Source organism: Hirundo rustica, chromosome 4 (genome assembly GCF_015227805.2).
Source record: "Hirundo rustica isolate bHirRus1 chromosome 4, bHirRus1.pri.v3, whole genome shotgun sequence".
Taxonomy (NCBI): Eukaryota; Metazoa; Chordata; class Aves; order Passeriformes; family Hirundinidae; genus Hirundo; species Hirundo rustica.
In genome coordinates, this window is record NC_053453.1 from 51,127,908 (window position 1) to 51,144,624 (window position 16,717).

The 16,717-nt window shown below is 39.2% G+C and overlaps 1 long non-coding RNA gene across 1 annotated transcript; it reads right to left on the reverse strand.

Moving 5' to 3' along the window:
* Positions 1 to 843: 843 nt before the first annotated feature.
* LOC120752247 (uncharacterized) lies at positions 844 to 8,031 on the reverse strand. The gene is made up of 3 exons (XR_005700647.1): positions 7,984 to 8,031; positions 4,360 to 4,417; positions 844 to 1,163 (listed from the first exon to the last, which is right to left on the reverse strand). It is a non-coding gene; the product is annotated as an uncharacterized LOC120752247 (long non-coding RNA).
* Positions 8,032 to 16,717: the final 8,686 nt, after the last annotated feature.

The following is a 16,717-nucleotide window of genomic DNA, read 5'->3' on the forward strand; positions in this document are numbered from 1 at the left end:
AACCTCAGCTGGGCCATGACTGACTCCGAGGGTAAGTAAACAAGAGTAGTTTTGTTGCATTTATAGTGGTTATTTTCTTTCTGTTAAATTTAATAAACTAGAGATTGGGCAGACTCCCAGCAATGTACCTGGCCTTTTACACATAAAATATTGCACCTAAGCTGTTTATTAGATCAGCTTGTGTGCGTAGTGACGCTTGTAAATTAGGTGGTTACATAGGCATTTTCACTTCTACATTGGGGTTTGGGTCGGTAGTCTGAACCACAGCCTCTGAGTGGGGCAGATAAATGTTTGTACCAAACAGCTCGAGCAGGATCACCAGTCTCAAAAATTCTCCTTAGCAAACAGAAGTTTCATTAGAGGCTAGAAATATAAATTGGTGAAGTGACAGATTCTGTGATATGATGGAAGCTCAATTATAAGTGGATAACATAATATAACAAGTGCAGATAAAATCCTATTAAGGTCTGAAAATCCAATATCTCATCTTCTTGACTTTTAATTGATCTTTACACATATTGTCATTACAGTCAAATATTTGAAATGATTCCTGTACACATAAACAAATGTAAGCACATTAACTCTGTTAATAATTTTAACAAGTAATTTGTATTTCCCATTAGAGTATCTTACAATTTGCTTTACTATAATTAAAGATATCATCAGTGATAAGCTGTAATGTGTTATTTAAACTCTGCTTGTTTATAAGATTTGCTTTTATCATTAACTGCAGGTTGATAAGATCCACATCGTAATGAAGACACTCTCATTAAGAAATTAGATTTTATGTCTAAAGCAAATAGGATATTCAGGTAGACAAGGGCTGCTGATTTTTCATAAATCCTAAATATAGACCTTTCTTCCTAAGGTAGATCTGTGGTTAGTCAAGCAAGTTCATTACACCATGGCTTTTAGTCTGTTTTAGTAGAGAAGCAACACCTCTGGCAAACAGCATGTCCTTCACTTGACAGAAAATTACACATCTGTGGTGTCAGAGTACTGATGGGCAAAAGAAATTCTGCACATGAAGACAGATATGGGCACTTGCTCTGGAGCAAGGTCAGGCCACTTTGCTTTTGACTGGAATGAAAAGCCCTAAAGAATGGAATGGTTTTTGTCTGCTTTTCCCAAAGCCCAGACAGCAGAGTCTTTCAGGGACCTCTCTAGAAGAAAAAAAAAATGGGACACATGCAATATGGGTCACTGATTGAATCCTTTGTAAATATTTTGTTTCTTATGCACTTCCAAATCAGGTACAAAACACACCTCCTTTGTTACTGACTAGCACAATGCACAATGGGAATAAACAGACTATTTGCCTCTGCCCCTGCTCTGTCTCATATAATCGTTATTCTGAAACTGCTGTTCAGAGACGATTTCTTTTAAGTTATTTGCCAAGAAGAGAAAGAGAGGTAATATGTATGTTTCCAGCTTGAGGTTTGAACTATTTTCTTGTGGTAAAAATATGACTTCTGGGAGACTTTCATTAAATATACCCAACACTGCCACTTGGTAAACAAAAACAACTTTTGTCACCAGCTATGACTAATCCATTGCTTTAGCTCAGTAAGTAGAATATATGTTCAAGTCATAATCAAAGATCTGAAATTATCCTGCAAGGCTGAAAGACAGGTGGTTTAACTTTTCCTTTTTTTGCTCCTAAGGTGATAAGACTTTTAGATAGAGGTAAATAAATGTCCTCGTGAATAAGTTGGCAGAATAGGTGGAAGTGAAAGTAATTTTCCTTAGTTTATTTTTCACTTGTTGTTTGTTTAGAGGGCTTTTTGTGTCCTTGGTTTTATTTTAAGGAATGAAGCACTTATTCCCTCAGAACCTGATGCTTAGTTGTTCTTACTTTTGTATAGAGAGGAGATGATTTGGACCTTAATTAAAGTTAGAATCACTTCTTCCCATGGAATGGTATCAAATATTTTGCTAGAGAGAACTAGCACTTAGTAAAAACTTTCTCTTCTGTTATTTTCATGGAACTTTCAAGATTCATCAAAGAGATGAAAAGGGTCTACAAAGACATAACTGGCAAGTAAGAGACTGGTGCTCTTCTGTTCCACACAGCAGTCAGAACAGCAAAATCATCTGTATCCTCCTTCTTCTCTGTATCCTTATTCTTCCTCTGTAACTTACATTTCCTAAATTATCGAGAGCAGAGTAGATTCAACTATAATGTTAACTGAGAACTCTAACTATATTACTATAATTTTGTTTTGATTTTATGTAAACTTTTAACCAAACACAGATTGCATTGCTTAAAGAAGACTTTTGGGAGTTCCTAAAAAATTGCCTTTCCGATCTTTAATGGAGCATTAGTAATTATTGGATACAATGTGATTTAAAGTCATTTAGAAACCATATAACAGTAGCTTGATACAGTACATTTCTGTTTCACTAACAAGTTGTGTTAGATGCAATTTATATCTGACAAGAAATACTAGGAAAAACACTGGAAAAAATTTATCTTGTAAAATTCTGTGTGATCGTCATGATATCTGATATCATCGTCACTAAAAATTACTATAGTGATTTATGCATTTTTACAGGAAAAGCAAATAGCAGAAGTAGCACAACAAAAGGCTGCAAGATTAACTTGCATCTAAATTCAACAAAATCTTAGCCATGGAAAAATAACCAGGTCCAGAACACGTAACAAAATGAATGAATAAAAACATGCTCCTGGTTGCAGCAGTCAAATTATAACAATTTGCCCACAGAAAGATGAAAACAGAGAGATAACTGATTATTCTTACAATAGAATTTCTGGTGATGACCAGATCTTTAGCCTTTCCCTTCAGTTGTTTGTTAACAGCCAAGAAACCCAAAAAACACACACCACTGGCTAACATGGATCTTTGGGTGACCAGATGCTGTGATGCAGCAACTGGACAAAATTCACTGTAGTGGGACAAATGAAGGGCCTGACAAGTCGTCTGTGTATTTTCCAGACCTGGTAACACCTCTGATACTTGCTTTAGATACAAAACGCTGCAGAAATTTTTCCATAGTCCTCCTGTTGGTATTCTGACACAGCTTGTTTAGGTGGGCTGACTGTGCAGTGAATTGAGAATGTGCTGAGAAGAGAATTCACTTCTCTGTATTGCTGTTGCTTTTTCTTTTGTTGCTGATAACACCCATATCTCCAGCAGCTGGAACCTAAGGTAAGGACTTTTTACTGGGAACCCTATGGCAGTGGCCAAAGGCCCCATCACATCGGAACTGCACACAGTCCTAAGAGAAAACATTTCTCAACACACTAAGGATGTTATAGCTGTCAGTTTGTGCTTCTGTCCCTATCACAGCTCGCTATACCCACAGTCTGCTCAGAATGTTCACTGTTTCTGTTCTTTCTTACCCCTTTCTTCACTGCTCACCCCAACATGGCCCTGAAGCCCCCAACTATGTCCCACCCAGATGCCAATCCACCATGTCTCTGCCTCCCATTCTTGCCTTTTGGGCATCCAGTTTCCACCAGTACACATATTTCTCCATTCAGTATCTGAATCACCTCCTCAGTCTCCTTTCCCCATTAGCTGCTTCCACTTTGGCTGTTACTGCCATTCAATTCTCTTTCATATTTTCACTCTATCCATAGCAAACACTGCCCAGGTCTGCAATAAATTTCAGCTAACCCATTTCTTGTTCTTTCCATCAATCTACCCTGATGCCTTTTATCAGTTTTGTCCCCAGGGAATTATTTGCCCTTAACTTGGCCCCTATAAAACTGTTGAAGTAACTGTATTCCTATCGTGTCTACCCATCTATCTTCAGCATTTATGGTCCTCATGTCATTATGGAGCATATGTACCACTACTTTTTTTGAGATCACCACTTACAGTAGGAGCCACGTCTTTAAAACTCAACCCATTAATCAGATATTCTTGCTAGTAGTCTCCACCCTTTCTTCCTAGCTCATATATACATATCAATACCTTTGCCAATCTGTGAACAAAGAAAAAGCTCACAGGACTTGTATTTGTAGGTACTTTCTGCCAGGCAGAGCTGAAAAGGCTTCCATGAGTAACAATGCTCCCCTCCACCCTTGCAGATTGCCAGATGCCACAGGCTGGGGCCTGGCCCAGAAAAGTTCATCTGTTAACTTGAGTGGTCAATGAATAGAGTCCGCTGCCTTATTTCTTTATTTGTAAGAGCAGACAAGAGCAACACAACTAAGCAAACATTTTTAAGATTTAGGAGAGGAATATTTTTGTCTGCTCATTTCATGGTGTACCATGACTCATGGAGATCATGGGTGTGACTCCAGAAAGCAGAAAGCCCACAAATATGCTGTACAGCACTCACTGGTGGAAAGAAATGCTAATGTTCACAGGCAGCAAGCAGCTAGCTTACCTCATCCATTACCTCATTTGGTGTATTCTCATTTGTACAGGAACCTTCATAGGTAGATCTAAAATGAGACAGTGATTGATTATGGAAGGAACTGTTATGTAACTTAACATTATCACTGTTCCCACAACCCTAATCACAAAGTTCCAAATGCATTCAAGTGACAAACCAATTTAAAAACAATTTGAATCCCAAGGCAATAACAACAGGGAAACACTTTAAACTGAGCAGGTATTACAATGCAATTAGCACAATTAACCCTTTGTCACAGCAGCAAATCAAGAATTTTCACCTCTCACTGTTTCTTGAAAATGTCTGCAATTGGAAAAGTGACTTCTGGCAGGGAGGAGTTAACACTATGGCAATCTCTCCCTTACAGATTTTTAACAGTCACCAGGTGGCAAAATCTATTTATACACCATATGTTTGTAATAGGATCTCAGTTTGTAGAATACAACATTAAATTTCTCAAATGAATATACTGAACAGAATAACATGGCAACTGAAGTGGCAATAATATGATAAAATGTATCAAAATCTGTGTTAATATAATAATCATCTGTGTTTTGTTCCATATGGCAATTTATGTTAACAGTTAAGATAAACCCCATCTGCTTCTTCAAAAGCTGAATATAATAAAGGAAGAAAGGTCACAATCATGAACTTCTGCCTCTAAGTCACACCGTGTGTATTAAATAATGAATGTATAGCTCAGTGGTTCTCTATATGATGCGTTTCAAAGAAAAAGGCACCATATTAAAAGTAGCTGTTACCCAGAGAAACTATCTCCCTATTTCCTAACTTATTAAAAGAGCCTTATGGAAGTGCACAGACAGCAGCAGAATGGTCAACCGCAGTGCAAAGAGTAGACCCAAATTTTTCCTGCATTGAAGACCCTGTCATCTCAAGGTATACCTGATTCCGCTGCTATGACAAGACAAATGGTATATTCCACACATCTAACAGGTGTGCTGTGTTACCGTTCTGTTTGTACTGAAATGCACTGACAGTACAGCAATGGAGAACATTTGTCTTTATAACAACTGACAAGATGCATGATTACAACTGTAAGGGTATCAGGGATTAAAAAAAAAAAAAGGCAGGCCCTTTCTATGAGCTTAGTTATTAGTCACGTGCTGAAATGCTGACTGAATCTAGCAGAGCAGGAATTATCTGTAAAATTGCCCTCAGAGAATATTATCTCCCATCCCACTTCCAATAAGCAAACCAAACAGCTCTAACCTGATCTAGATTTTTGTTCTTTTTTTTGTGAGAATTTCTGTCAGTTTGAGCTTACCTAAGTTCAAACTATTAATGTCCATCTGAAATTCATCACATCTGTGGCTTTATTTTTTCTACCCTTAAAAAAATCTATTACTATGATGAATTTTTTCAGCACAAATAGCTCAGAACAGTTGTTACCTGTGAATTTGCCCAATGTGGGCAAAATATATATGTATACTCTATTTATTTTTGAAGACAAACCTCTCTTGGGATACCTTTAAAGGGAATATAATTATCAAGCCCCATTTTCAGAGGAACCTCACCTGGGCTTCTCCTTTACTTATCTTTTCTATCCTACATCTTTTACTGCACCGAGAAATGTAAAGAAAGGGTCTAGGTTGTCTGTTTTGTCACACACATGAGAAACAGCCTATCAAGCATTCCTTATATCAGCCTGTAAATAGTACAGAATTCCTGAATTTTCCTTCCTAAAGTGTGTGCGTTCCCAACTTGCCTGGAAGTTAACCTGGAGTATAATTTTGGTGAAGACATAAACCTGTAAACATAATTCTGCCATTGACAAACAGATGTTTGTCCTCTGCAACACACAACAAATTCACCATGTAAAGAGCTCTAGGTTTCCTGTTTGGAGCCAGGAGTTGACATATGGAAGGGTAAGAGTTTATGTAACCTGGGATACCCCTTCAGAGAACAAAAATAAAGAGGATTAGAAATGTAGTTTATGCCTACCAACAATAATTTAAGCTTCATGAATTTAAGCTCCTGAGAGAAAAAAGGGAGACAGAAAGAGGCACAGAAAAGGCAAATGTGGGTTTTCCCCTACCTTTGAAAACATGGTTTTAGTTAAACTTTTTCCACCTGCAAAGAAATTACACATACAGTGCCACTAGCTAGTGTAGAAACAGGAGATCCTCATGTTCCTCCAAGGATATGAAAAGTATGAAAACATCAAAAATCTCCTGCAAGATCTCGCCAAGACTCCCACCAAATAAGTGAATGTCCTCTCTGGACAGTGAAGACAGTCACAGTGAACCAGTTAATCTGCTCTGACTTTATACAGCAACTTGTACAACTGGACGTAGGACCACCAGCACCCGCAGTTCTAGGTAGAGAATGATGTGACATAGCACAGATGTTATTTTCAAGGTGTGTTCCTCCAGAAGGTGATAGAAAAAGGGATAACTGAAGAGTATTCTCTCTTTGCAAAAGCTTTAAGTCCCAGCACCACTCAGAGCCACACTCACACAAATTTGCTGGGTCGTCCTACAAGACTTGCTCTTCTGTTACCTCTCCTATCTACAAGCTTCTTCACCAAATATTTTGTCCCTGCATCTTCCTGTGAAAGCTATCAGTAAATTGTTTAACCAGGCAAACATGGAACTAATAAATAACAATCAATTTAGAAGGTAGGTCTTTCGACAAGTGGTACAGTCCTTTCTATCACAGGCAGTTATTACTTCTGGAGACCTGCTGTGGCCTTTTTCCATATTCAGGCCGGCACTGCTCTTTTTTTATTTAGGATAAAGTAAAATAAAAATGAATTTAGAAGGAAATTATATCACTTCTATGCCATTAAAGTTGAGATATAAACCAAAGAAGCCAAGATATGCAAAGACACGACTGTCATTTTTCCTGACACCATGCAGTCTGACATAGTGTCAGACTTAACTTTGAATTTCCTGGCTTTGGTGGGTTCTTGTTCTAACCCCAAGTTTTCATTTAAATGCAGTTTGTCATTTCTGAATATAACTGTAGCTCTTATATTATCAATAATAATAGGGTACCTTCTGCTCCTCAGGGGAAAACTCTCAAACAAATGGCTTGTGAATCAATAAGTATGTTGCACGCTGCAGCTGAATTTATTATTCATGAGATGCTTATCTCTCTGTAAATTCCTTAAGAAAAATCCTTAATCCCACCATACTGAATTGACTATTTATCAGTTTTAAATTGGACCTTATTAATTTTGTTCCATGCTGGAAAATGTCTCTCACAATCCATCTTCAGACAGAATTGAATTTCTTTCTGTCTCTTTTCTCTCTCAGGGACAAAACCCAGTGGTTAAGAAGGGGAAATAACAAATGGCAGCAATCTCCCATATACAAATCTGCTCCATCTGAGCATCCTGCAAACGCTCTTTGCAGTGCACTTGCAGAAGCCTGTATGCCATGGCATAAGCACAGTCACGTTTGGCTTCTCACTTACTGATGACAGGCTGAGCTGTTTCTTCTTTTGTTTTATTGCTGGCTCATTGGCAGCTGTTTTAAATAGAGATCAGTTCCATTACAACCAAGCACAATTATATTTATAGGCTACAGAGGTACTTGCAAACCCATAAGCATAACACTGAATTCAATGCTAAGGTTGTGATGTAGGTTTTACCTGACTGTGGCAGGAGATGTCTTCTCAAAATCTAGGAGCTAAGAAAACAATGTTCTGCTGTGGGCTCATTTGAATAATCTCACTACTCATTAAATACAGCTGCAAGGCAAGGAATGACAGGGTTCAAAGGCAGAACAGGGGAATATATTAGTAACAGAATTATTGTCAGAGCCTTTAGGTGTGTTTCCCGATATTCCTCAATGTAATGCCATAAAGTACAATGGAAACAATTTTGTCATTTGCAAACACTTGAAAAGGTTAGCTGAAGATTCTGTGCCGATAGCCTTAGTAGTCTAATTTTAGAAACACTGTTGCTAGAGCATTTCAAAATATTGTATATTTTGATTAAAGACCAAAAGAGGGATTTGGTTTGGGCGTTCATGGACTATTTCACATTATGAGATTAGTGAGTGGGAGGTTCTAGACTGTTCTTTTCTAAAAATTGGTTGTTGATGTGATTTAAAATACATTGCCTGATTCTAGTATCTTTTAGAGGCTGCAGACTGCAGGAAAAAGATAGCATTCAGAGATTCACACAAGGTTATGTTTTGCTTGAGTTTTTACATATTATTATCATCCAGCTACTTTTCTGGCCACATGGCATCCACTAGCTCATCCGAAATGCACCATTCTCCACCTTTTTGGCTAATGTTCCCCAATACACCTGTTAGGACAGGCAGCAACCACAGCAATGAGGCAGTCTCTCTTGATTCAGCTCCTGTGATCAGAGGGTGCCAAAATGCTTCAGGGATATCAAAGTGTTGACATCTCCAGTGCAATTTTCATCTTTGCTAAATAAAATAAACTTTCCTGTATGGCTCAGGAGATTGGAGTAGTGTCTTTTTTCTTCTCTGCAAATAAGAAATGCTGCCATCCTTTAATATTTATCAACCCAAATCCAGAGGGAAATATTCAGCTTCTCATTTTCCAGAATATGTGTTTTTTCTCACTCCCAAAAAAGCTCCTGGATTCTATGAGGCAAAGAAATTCAAATGCATTTGATTTGGGAGAAGGGGGATATTACAAGTGCTTGGAGGCCTTTGTGGCAAGTGGCCATATTTCAGATCTGCCACTGTAATCAGAAGCAGAGTGACTGGAAGGTGTTTTCCATGAAATACCTCTCTGGAGCTAAATCCAGGGACTCAGGCATTGTTTGTGAAAACACTGTCATTTTTAAAGGAAATGTACTTGTTTACACATCATAAAAAATTTAATAGGTACTTCTCCTTTAGGGACAAGTGCAGATGACTAGAGCTAAAGAAAGTTATTTTCTGGATCCTTCAAGTGAAAGGGAGCACCAAAAAGAAAAAGACTGTAAGTGCTGATGACGAAGTGTTTCACTTTTAACTTTTGTAAAACAGGTAGAGGAAATGCTTCCTATGGAAAAGATACAGTTAGACCTTGGTTTACACAGCCCTCAGGCACCCACTTCTCTTTCAGCCTGTGAGTAGTAATGCTGACTCCCAAAGAACATGCTTACAACTGAGCATAGTCTTCAGCATGGATGGAGAAGAGGAGCTGGCACAGGGGCAGCATGCCATGCTGTGCCTTGCTGTGTCTTCTGTGCCCCTGACTCCCCTCTTTTTCTAGGCCAGAGAGCAAAGGACCTCTCCAGGCAGCAGGGATTATTCTGCAGCAGAGATCAGTGGGCATACTAATGAAGTTTGATTATACTCATTGCTTTAAGTCTTGTTTTGGTCCCGCAGATGCTTTGCTTAACCCTGCAAAAGTCATTTGCAGGCAAATTCACAGGTGAAAGTCCTTTGTTAACAGCATACCAACACCAGCTGCTTTTAGCCTTTCTGTGTGGAAACAAATGTCACAAAAAAGAAGAAAAGAGAATATGCTTTTATTTTTATTTCATAGGGAATTAAAAGCATTAAAAGCTATGGGCCTATCTTACTGCACAATTTAATTAGACTATTTTTCAGTGGTTTGTTAAGTTCTCTTATTCATATTTAATGTGGCTGCAAACAGCAAGCAAGGAGTTTGGTTTACCAGCGTAATGATGCATTATGCTAGCCACTAAACTCCTGAGACTTTGTGATCCTGGCATTTATGGTCAGATCAGTTCCTATTATTCAGTTTCTGGAGTCACATGTGAAGAATATTAGCATTTGTTCTTCCAGCAAGGGGAGGGAGAGCACACAACCAGCATGCCAGTGGATGCTGTTGCTAGGCAGGAGCCAGAGTCCTGCAGCAGGGTCACGCTCGCTCCCCCACACTGTGGTACCTGGTGTCATTGCAAATTACTGGACATGAATTGAAGAAACCAGAACCATATTCTCTGGAAGGACAGAGGAAAAAGAGTGGATGGAAGAAATATGGTGTTAAGAATAAATCTTTGCCATTACTTAGCACAAGGGGCCATGCCCATCCTTGGCTTTTAGCATGGTTTGCTCTGCTGAGTTGACAAACGGCACAAAAGGACAGACAGAGCTGGTTGGGCAAGCAGCCCTGAACTGCTTGTTATCATCTTCAGCCACTTGGAGAAAATATTGAAACTGAAACATGCACCCAAATGTTAAGGTTTCCAATAAAAGAGAGCTGCAGGTGGTGAGATTTAGAAATCCTTGCCCTAGTCATCCCACATCCCTATTAAACATGTCTGCTGCCCTGGAGTTTTTCCAAACCCGGAGAGCTCTTCAGACACTGTGCTCTAGGGTAATAATTTCACTCTCTGAGACAGAGAAAGCACAGTTGCCTGGGGCATCTGCCAATAACACAGGAACATGACAAGCAGAATTTACATTTTGGTTTTTTGGGCCTTTCTTTTTAGTGACTTTTTAAAGTCAAGCTTTGATAGTCTAGCAGTAGTACTGATCAACTTAATTTTCTCAAGTTTGTTACATATTGCAATTTTTAGTGTACATTTCTGTGAGTATATGTAACAAATGTTGGCTTTCATTTGACAGAAATGGATATTTTTAGCGATTTTTTGAGGATGTATAACAAAAAGGCAAACTGACAATGCCATGGTACCTTTATCTGAGTTTTAGAAAGTTAAAAGACCTACGGAGAGGTCTCAAATATTAATTCTCTCTTCTAGCTAATGTAAGAAATACATTTGGAATAGAATAATAAGAAGAAAAGTAACTACCCACATCTTATGCAGAAAAGTTTCAAAATCTCTGTCACAGGAAAAAAATAACTCTGAGAAAAAAAATAATATTCTAATCAAGTCTGAGATGTTATTGCAATGGTATAATGGATTATGAATGATGAATGAAGACAATAAAATTAGATAATCTAAACCAGCTCACCACTGACAGGGCTTTCCAGCCAAAGCTGGTGTTGACATACTATACAGTCTTAACTGAAAAGAAGGCAAGCAGCTGAAATCCACTGATGGTCTTGTGCTTTGAGAATATTTTGCATACCTGAAAAAGAACTATCCTGGCTTTGAAATCAGTACATAAAAATAGAATGGAAAAAAAAAAAAATCCATGGAGGAAATTCAAGTTGAACCTGAATGCTATTTTAAGCAGAGGAAGGCAGAAGTCTCTGCATGGAATACAGACAAAGCTTCTGAAGAGGGCTGATAAATATCTTCCTGGTGTTTAAGAGCAGAATACATAAAGCAGACAGACAAAGTCAATAATTCCATAAAATGACCATGATGTACTTTGAAAACAGAGCTACAAACAAAAGCAAAGCATATAATACATTCTGGGGTTGGAATAGATGCTGCAATCGATTGATGCTGGCTGAAGGTGTCCCTGGTGTGGGTTGCAGGCAAGGAAGCTGTAACCTGTGTTGGGTTTTGTTTCCTGCACTGTCCCCCTAAGAAAGAGTAGTGGTGTAAACACAGCCTTGCCCCAGTAGCAAAGAATAGAAAAGTGAAGGCCATTGACCATATAGAATTTTATCTTGTGATTAGACTGGCCAGTAAGACCTAGGAAAATGCACAACAGAAGTACTGGATATGAATGCACAAGGATTACATCTACAGTGTTTAATTAACATTGGTACGGCTTGTTTGGAGAGGACCATCAAGCAGAAAAGAGAGTTTAATCCAGATCTTATGGCTGCTTTAATATGAAAGTGAAGAGAAAATTCTCAAGAGGTACTCAGAAATTTCTAAGGACTCTGCCTGAGAATCAGAAATATAATCACAATTATTCACCCCTTTCTGTCTGTATGCAGACTTTCCAAAATACATGTTAGCAAAACACAATCTTGACACCTGTGTATATAATAATTTTCAAGTCCAGGGCAAAAGACTGGCGTTTCACAGAGTTCCTTAGTCCATGCCATTATGAGCATACGTTATAATAGTAATGATAGTGAAAACAGTGAAAAGAAATGCAGGAAATGCAGACAGAATATAACTTGCATGCAGCATTTACATAAAAGGATTACTTCACTTCATGGCTTTACAGTGGCTATGGAACAAGCCTTTGTAACTCTTTAGTAATATCAGCAGTGCTGAGTGAGATGATTAATGTTACACAGCTGAAATGATGGAGATGTCATCTACAATAAGCCAGGCTGGACTGCAGCTAGGATACTCTATTAAGTAACACTACTGGAAGCTCATGAAAAGCAATCTTGGGATGTTTAATGACTGCAGAGGAGCAAGCTAACTGCTTTGCAACTCATCTGAAAAGCAGTTCGTCACCACAGTTGAGACATTTCAGTCTTATAGCCAAGGCACTCTTGGGCATTTGGAAGATCTGGCTTTGAATCCCCATTCTGTGGAACAGAGAAGAAATAAATCCATCTTTCCAGGGCTCCACTTCTGCCACGACACACATGGCCGCAACCAGCCTCCATGCCTTCCAGCCTTTGCCTGCTTTGTAAAAACAGCAGAAATTGGATGTGATGAGCTGTGTTTGTGCACATCTACCTCTATGTGACCCTTTCATCAGTGGTAGTTGTTCCTGCTCTGGGGAACCCCCTTCCTAGGATGGGGCAATGTGGTGGCACTCTGCATCATGTCCTGTGCATGTGGGAAACAGTAGTAACTGACAGATACCTCAGGTGGTAACCACAGGGATGACCCTGACAAAGAAAGGGTCCTCCAGATGGATGCTGGTGGCCTGCACAGATGGCTACTCCAACAGAGGCCCCCATGACAGACACACCTCAGTAGATGAACTAGGCTCCACAGCCATTGCTGAGGTTCAAAAGCAGAAGAGAGGCTCAACGCTTCAATGCAAACCTGAGAGGGACAAATATTACTATGAAAGAGGGCTGAGGACAAAAACAAATTACATTTGATGGGTCTGGTCTAGAAGCATAGGCAAAAACAACAGTAGCCAGATGGTAGAACTAGGGCTTATGAAGAAAAAGTGAGAAATACTGAGGGACTTGCTGCTAGACATATTAATCTGGAATTAAATAATGTTATGTATTTCAAAGGAGGCATAATAAAATCCCCAGATACATTACTATAAATCATCTAATTTAAACCCCCTAAAATATTCATATTTCTAAAGTGGTCTTATAGCTAAATCTAGAGATAGGGCATTCAAAGATTTAATTTAATTAGCTGTAGAATTATAGGCATTTAGTCTAAATCAAGAAAGACAGCTGTAGTGCTTGCCTAAGAATAACATGTAAGATTTTAAGCTCATTCAGACTAAAATTTTCTAATCACAAACTGCCATTAAGCTTTTGAAATAGGTGCTACTATATGATCTGGGAAACAGAAGAAAATGGTTCAGAATTAATCATATTAAATAATAAACTCAGTAGACTAAAGGAGAGAAAATATAAAAAAGCAGACACTCTTAGGAAAACAAAGATCCTAAAGAGAGTGGACCAGAAGGATGAAGAAGCTGTTCAACACTAATTCTTTATCAGTAGAAATGCAGCCAACCAAACTTGTTACAATAAATCTGGATTACTATGCTGAGATGAAACAGAGAGAGAAAATGCATCTATCTGAGTTCTAATAATTAATATCTTTAACATAAAGGAAAACCGATTGGGTTAATTGTAACAACTGTTTGAAACCTTTGAATAAAGAAACTCTCAATCATCTACAGAAAACATATTCGTAAGGTCATATTGCCTGTAGTAGGCTGTTAGAGTAATGTGATGAATTAAATAAATGGTAATTTCTCCATCACAATAAGAATAGCTGAGAAATATATCAATATTTCTCTCAGTTTTTATGAGCAGATGAAATATTTGAGCTAGACATTGAACATGGGAATCTGTACCTTTTAATTTGTGAAAATGGTCAATTTGAAATTAAATTAGTCTATGCAAAAAAACCCCACAAGCTAAAGAAACCAAAAATACAGCATAAAACCAAACACCACGGTTCTGAAAATAAATATTAAGTAATGGAAAGTGCATGTGTTCAGACAGCATTGTGTGACAAGTTGCCAGATGGGAACCCTTGAGGGCATAAAGGAAGTGTCTTTGTATCTCGCTTCTTCCTGTGTGCCCAGGTGTATGGATGTGAGCTGATAAGAGTGAATTCAGCCTTTAAAAACCCTATTCACATCCCTCTAGTAGTTTTTCCAGTTCTCCTGTGGTGGTTTTGGCTGGGGTAGAGTTAATTTTCTTCATAGTAGCTGTTATGGGGCTGTTTTAGATTTGTGCTGAAACCAGTGTTGATAATAGAGATGTTTTAGTTACTGCTGAGCAGCTTTTTCACAGAGCCATGGTCTTTTCTGCTTCTTGCAACACCCCAGAGAGGAGGCTGGGGTGCTCAAGAATTTGGGGGGGAGCACAGCTAGAACAGCCAACCACACTGACTAAGGGGACATTCAAGACTATATGCTGCCATGCTCAGTATATAAATCTGGGAGAAGAAGGAGAAAGGAGGGATGATGGTGTTGGTTACAGCCCCGTGCTAGTAACACCAAGGCTGTGGGTTTGATTCCTGCATGGGCCATTCACTTAAGAGCTGAATCCAATAATTTTTGAGAGTCCCTTCCAAGTCAGAATATTGTATGCTTCTGTCTTCCCAAGTGATGGAGCCCTACTTTCCTGGAGATGGCTGAACACCTGCCTGCCCATGGGAAGGGGCAAAACAATTTCTTGTTATGTATTTTCTTGCACATCCAGTTTTACCTATTAACCTGTCTTTATCTCAACCTATGATTTTTTGCTACACCCTTCCTATTTTTTCCCTCAGTCTCACCAGAGTGGGAGTGAGTGGCTGTGGTTAAACCATGACACTACCTTGGAACTCTCCCTTTTGTTAAGCATTCAAAGGAAAATAATGCATAGCATTAGAAAAATTAAAAAAAAAAAAAAAAAAAAAAAAGGAACAAATGGATGGAATCTGGAGCAAGAGATATTTCAGAAAACTGGTCTTGGAGCAAGAACTATTTCAGAAAATTGGTCTAGGAGAGAAGAGGTTAATTCTATGGGGCAGCAACTATGAAACTCTATGGGATAACTGATCTGTGGGCCAGGAAGTTGTAGGCATATTTCTTCCTACATTTTGTACATAAAGTCAGGATACCTGTGGTCTCTAGTGGAAAGCTCACTGAAGCCAGTGGTTTTATGTCTAGAGTCCCTCTCAAGTCAGTGGAGTGAATAAGCACTCCAAGGGTAGCTTTTTATCCTAATGTAGGTGACTGAAAAATAGGTCATATTATTCACACTTTAAAATTTGTGTATTTCATTCACGTGGATGAAAGAGGTCTGTCTGATACAGTCCATATTGATTTACAACAGTCATTCAGAAAGGTTCTTCCACAAAATTTCCTAAAGTATATTAAGGTGTGGGATAAAAAGTTTTTGCGTGATATCATGGGTTGGCACAATTTTGTTTTCTGGATATGGAGAAATGTAAAATGTTTTTCCCTGCCCTGACCGTAGAGTGGGTTTGAGGGGCAAGGACAGGGACCTATCAAAAAGCTGGCTGGGATATTGGCAGCTAAATTCACCAATGGGAAGTGTCAATGCGACTTTGGCGGGGACATTTAAATCGAATCTGCTGCTGACCGCCCTCTCTCGCTTTGGAATCAGCCATGAGGTGACATCGTGGTTGGGGCCCGGGCCCTGCTGCCCCTCTGGGCCGGGCCGGGCTCAGCCGGGCCTCTGAGGGCCGCTGCCCGCACAGGGAGGGCCTGGGCCGGCTGAGCCCTTTCCTCTGCTGCCGGCAGGGAAGAGGGGCGGCTGCAGCTCGGCAGTGCGGGGCCATGTGCTCAGACCGCGGCACAAGGGGCCAAAACATGGCCCAGCTTAATCGCCGCTGGCAGCAGAGAAAGCAAGCCTGCAGCTCCGTAACAACTCCGAGCTGAGCCACCCTGGATGAGACCGAGGGGTGGAAAAAAGGACATCTACCAGCTTCCTCCATCAGCACAGCTTTGCATTTTCTTCAGCTCCTGCAGCTTCGCGTGGCCTTTGCAAGCCCAAATGGATTTAACCCTTTTCTAGCAACATGGAACTTTTAAAGCACAATTCTTCCTTGAGAGAAAGAAGAAAGAAAACCAGAAAGTACATAGAAATAGACACTGAATGAAGTCAGTTAGGTTAGAAGTGAAAGAACTAATAATATTGGATTAGGATTGAAGAAGTGGACATTTTTTAACTGGACTTTTCTAAGGTAAATTATGGAGAAATGGACTGTTCTTTGTAGCATCTTAGTGTTGTTGGGGAGAATGCTATTCTAATCAAAATTAAGGACTGATGTAATTGAGATTTATTTGGGAACTGTAAAACCACCGCTCCTGGGTTAAAGGAGGTCCCAGCCTTTAAGACAAAGATTATTTTAGACCAGAAGAAGTATTCGTAAATAGTACCCCAGATACACTGAGAAGCT